The 5000-nt window shown below is 47.0% G+C and overlaps 1 protein-coding gene across 1 annotated transcript in view; it reads left to right on the top strand.

Annotated features, from left to right (window-relative positions):
* The window catches only part of LOC112259680 (retinal-specific phospholipid-transporting ATPase ABCA4-like), a 97288-nt gene that overhangs the window by 14104 nt on the left and 78184 nt on the right, over positions 1-5000 (top strand). The window lies entirely within an intron of this gene.

Raw genomic sequence — 5000 nt, 5'->3', positions numbered from 1 at the left:
TCTATCTCTTCTCCCCTCTCTCTCTCTCGTTTAGGGTCCAGACCTTCTCTAAATCTCTCTCTCTCCTTTAGTGTCCCGGCCTACTAGCTCATCTCCCCCTCTCTCTCTATCTCTTCTCCCCCCTCTCTCTATCTCTTCTCCCAGATCTCTCTCTCTCTCGTTTAGGGTCCCGACCTTCTCTATCTCTTCTGGCCTCTCTCTCCTTTAGTGTTTCTCTTTCTAAAATATTAATGTCCATTCTCTAATGTTTGCAGTTTCCACAAGTGGTCTTTAACTCAGTCCTGAGGCACCAGCAAAAATAGTATTTTCATTTATCAGACTTTAATTTATCTGCATTTCCAGCCCTTATATTTATCCTCACAATTAAGTGTTTTACTATTTTCCTTTCTGGACAACCGGGGCAAATAGAAAACAAAACAAATAGTATAAATAAACAAATAGTTTTTTACATGTAGAACGCCATAAACATTCACTTTTATGAGTTTTATTGACAAATGTCAATCCAAAAAAATAAGGTCTGGCAAAACTACATTCTGATGAAAATATATTTATAGTACAGAAATGGTTTGCTCAGTGGGAAATGATACAGACCTACTAGTAGCACCATGCTGATACAGACCTACTAGTAGCACCATGCTGATATAGACCTACTAGTAGCACCATGCTGATACAGATCTACTAGTAGCACCATGCTGATATAGATCTACTAGTAGCACCATGCTGATACAGATCTACTAGTAGCACCATGCTGATACAGATCTACTAGTAGCACCATGCTGATACAGATCTACTAGTAGCACCATGGCCATGCTGATACAGATCTACTAGTAGCACCATGCTGATACAGATCTACTAGTAGCACCATGCTGATACAGATCTACTAGTAGCACCATGCTGATACAGATCTACTAGTAGCACCATGCTGATACAGACCTACTAGTAGCACCATGCTGATACAGACCTACTAGTAGCACCATGCTGATACAGATCTACTAGTAGCACCATGCTGATACAGACCTACTAGTAGCACCATGCTGATACAGACCTACTAGTAGCACCATGCTGATACAGACCTACTAGTAGCACCATGCTGATACAGACCTACTAGTAGCACCATGCTGATACAGACCTACTAGTAGCACCATGCTGATACAGACCTACTAGTAGCACCATGCTGATACAGACCTACTAGTAGCACCATGCTGATACAGATCTACTTACCAAATGTTTTTGTTTTGCTATCCTACCACTTTACCTGTAGTACTTTACTTCCTCTAATCCTTCCTCCTCCGCCTCCTCGTCCTCGTCTTCGTCCTCATCCTCTTCCTCCTCTTCCGCCGCCTCCTCCTCAGCCACCTCCTCTTCTCTTTCTCCTCCACCTCCTCTTCCTCCTCTTTCTCCTCCTTCTCCTCTTTCTCCTCCTCCTCCACCTCCTCTTCCTCCTCCTCCTCTGCCTCCTCCTCCTCTTTCTCCTCCTCCTCCTCCCTCTTCCTCCTCCTCCACCTCCCTTTTTCCTCCTCCTCCACCTCCTCCTCCACCTCTTTCTCCTCCTTCCACCTCCTCTTTCTCCTCCTCCTCCACCTCCTCTTCCTCCTCCTCCTCTGCCTCCTCCTCCTCTCTCCTCCTCCTCCTCCCCCTCTTCCTCCTCCTCCTTCTCCTCTTTTTCCTCCTCCTCCACCTCCTCCTCCTCCTCCTCTTTCTCCTCCTCCTCCACCTCCTCCTCTTTCTCCTCCTCCTCCACCTCCTCTTTCTCCTCCTCCACCTCCTCTTTCTCCTCCTCCTCCTTCTCCTCTTTCCTCCTCCTCCTTCTCCTCTTTCTCCTCCTCCTCCTCCTCTTTCTCCTCCTCCTCCACCTCCTCCACCTCCTCCTCCTCCTCCTCCTCTTTCTCCTCCTCCTCCTTCTCCTCTTTCTCCTCCTCCTCCACCTCCTCTATTCTCCTCCTAATCTCCTCCTCTCCTCATTTCTCCTCCTCCTCCTCCTCTTTTCCTCCTCCTCCTTCTTTTTTGACACCCTCCTCCACGACCCCCCCTTAGGGGTTCCTCCTCCTCCTTCTCCTCTTCTCCTCCTCCTCCTCCTCCTCCTCTTTCTCCTCCTCCACTTCCTCTTCTCCTCCTCCCCTTCTCTCTTTCTCCTCCTCCACCCCCTCTTCCTCCTCCTCCACCTCCTCTTCCTCCTCCTCCTCTGTCCTTCTCCTCCTCCTCCTTCTCCTCTTTCTCTCCTCCTCCTCCACCTCCTCCTCCTCATTTGTATATTGTCCCATAAAATAATCTGTACTCCTCATTTGTTGTCACAAAACAAAAACAAAAAAGTTAATGTTTTATTTTTGGTGACACCACTGCAGCTCTCCCACGACCCCCCCACTAGGGGTTACAACCCCTACTCTGAATACCACTGCTCTAAGGCCTCTTGTCCTCCTCCTCTATTTCTCATACTTCTCTTACTGTCCTCCCTGTCTTTTATACCCCTTCTACCCCCCCTCTGTCAGGGTTCAGTCCAGGGTATAGTCTCCTCTCTCTCTCTGTCAGGGTTCAGTCCAGGGTAGAGTCTCCTCTCTCTGTCAGAGTTCAGTCCAGGGTAGAGTCTCCTCTCTCTGTCAGAGTTCAGTCCAGGGTAGAGTCTCCTCTCTCTGTCAGGGTTCAGTCCAGGGTATAGTCTCCTCTCTCTGTCAGGGTTCAGTCCAGGGTATAGTCTCCTCTCTCGGTCAGGGTTCAGTCCAGGGTAGAGTCTCCTCTCTCTGTCAGGGTTCAGTCCAGGGTAGAGTCTCCTCTCCCTGTCAGAGTTCAGTCCAGGGTATAGTCTCCTCTCTCTGTCAGAGTTCAGTCCAGGGTATAGAGTCTCCTCTCTCTGTCAGAGTTCAGTCCAGGGTATAGTCTCCTCTCTCTGTCAGAGTTCAGTCCAGGGTATAGTCTCCTCTCTCTGTCAGAGTTCAGTCCAGGGTATAGTCTCCTCTCTCTCTCTGTCAGAGTTCAGTCCAGGGTATAGTCTCCTCTCTCTGTCAGGGTTCAGTCCAGGGTATAGACTCCTCTCTCTGTGAGGGTTCAGTCCAGGGTATAGTCTCCTCTCTCTCTCTGTCAGAGTTCAGTTCAGGGTATAGTCTCCTCTCTCTGTCAGAGTTCAGTCCTGGGTATAGTCTCCTCTCTCTCTCTGTCAGAGTTCAGTTCAGGGTATAGTCTCTCCTCTCTCTCTGTCAGAGTTCAGTTCAGGGTATAGTCTCTCCTCTCTCTCTGTCAGAGTTCAGTTCAGGGTATAGTCTCTCCTCTCTCTCTGTCAGAGTTCAGTTCAGGGTATAGTCTCCTCTCTCTCTCTGTCAGAGTTCAGTTCAGGGTCTAGTCTCCTCTCTCTGTCAGGGTTCAGTCCAGGGTATAGACTCCTCTCTCTGTGAGGGTTCAGTCCAGGGTATAGTCTCCTCTCTCTCTCTGTCAGAGTTCAGTTCAGGGTATAGGTCATAGTTCAGTCCTGGGTATAGTCTCTCTCTCTGTCAGAGTTCAGTTCAGGGTATAGTCTCTCCTCTCTCTCTGTCAGAGTTCAGTTCAGGGTATAGTCTCTCCTCTCTCTCTGTCAGAGTTCAGTTCAGGGCATAGTCTCTCCTCTCTCTCTGTCAGAGTTCAGTTCAGGGTATAGTCTCCTCTCTCTCTCTGTCAGAGTTCAGTTCAGGGTATAGTCTCTCCTCTCTCTCTCTGTCAGAGTTCAGTTCAGGGTATAGTCTCCTCTCTCTCTCTGTCAGAGTTCAGTTCAGGGTATAGTCTCCTCTCTCTCTCTGTCAGAGTTCAGTTCAGGGTATAGTCTCCTCTCTCTCTCTGTCAGAGTTCAGTTCAGGGTAGAGTCTCCAGAAGGCTGGTGACTGGCTCATCCAGGTTGGCATGGCGATAGAGCGATAGCCTCTTGGCCTATTTCCCTAATAGGATTAGTTAATGAGTTAGGCAATGCCCCCTCCCTCAGCACCTAGAGACAGGGTAGAGACAGGGTCATGTGTCACCTATAGGGAGAGGAGAGACATTAGAAGATCTACTTTTATTTGATTGTTAGTTCTGCAATATGTTTTCTTTCTGGTTGTGGTTGTTGAAGTTCACACTGAGACTGGTTTTCCATCCCTAAAATGGCCTTAGCTACACGGTCAGCCTAAGAATTTTCTTCACAGAAAAACAATAACCTGTAATTAGCATCAATGACTGTAATTTCCTCAATATTGAAGAGATAGTTTGAGATTTTGCCAATGAAGCAATTTATCTACTTCCCCAGAGTCGGGTGAAAAGGAACAGCATGCTAACTGTTCCTGTAGAGGTACAGGCATTGCGCTAATGCTAGTTAGCATTTGCTTGTGAAACTACCTCTAATTCTTTCATACTGGACTCAGACACATACAAGTGGTGCTATTCTATTACATATATATATATATATATATTCCTAAAAACATACTTGTTCACCCAGCAAAGCTGCCATCAAGGCAAAGGGTGGCTACTTTGAAGAGTCTAAATTATAAAATATATTTTGTGTTGTTTGATACTTGTTTGGTTACTACATGATTCCATATGTGTTATTTCATAGTTTTCATGTCTTCACTATTATTCTACAATGTAGAAAATAGTAAAAATGAAGTAGGTGTTCTGGAACTTTGGACTGGTAGTGTATATTAGTACACACGTAACAACGTAGTCAGTTCATGTTTATCTTGACTAAATATCGACACTCTCTCATTTCCCCCCAATACAAAAACTCCTCACTTGCTTAGTAATAAGGATGTGTTTTAACATGGACAGATTTTGGACAGAGTAAACCCTCTCGCTTCACCTCTTCCTCTCTTTAACTAGTTTGTTCTCTCAACCCTCCCTCCCTCCCTCCCTCCCTCCCTCCCTCCCTCCCTCCCTCCCTCCCTCCTCCCTCCCTCCCTCCCTCCCTCCCTCCCTCCCTCCCTCCCTTCGTTCATTGAAATGGAAGTGTAAGGAATGTCATAGGAAGCTAAGTAAGATGTTTGTGTTGGCGTTCTCTGTTTCCGTAGTGA

The sequence above is a fragment of the Oncorhynchus tshawytscha genome, linkage group LG10 (assembly GCF_018296145.1).
Source record: "Oncorhynchus tshawytscha isolate Ot180627B linkage group LG10, Otsh_v2.0, whole genome shotgun sequence".
In the NCBI taxonomy this organism is placed as follows: domain Eukaryota; kingdom Metazoa; phylum Chordata; class Actinopteri; order Salmoniformes; family Salmonidae; genus Oncorhynchus; species Oncorhynchus tshawytscha.
Note: the sequence above shows the minus strand (reverse complement) of the source record. Positions and strands in the feature narration are given on the sequence as shown.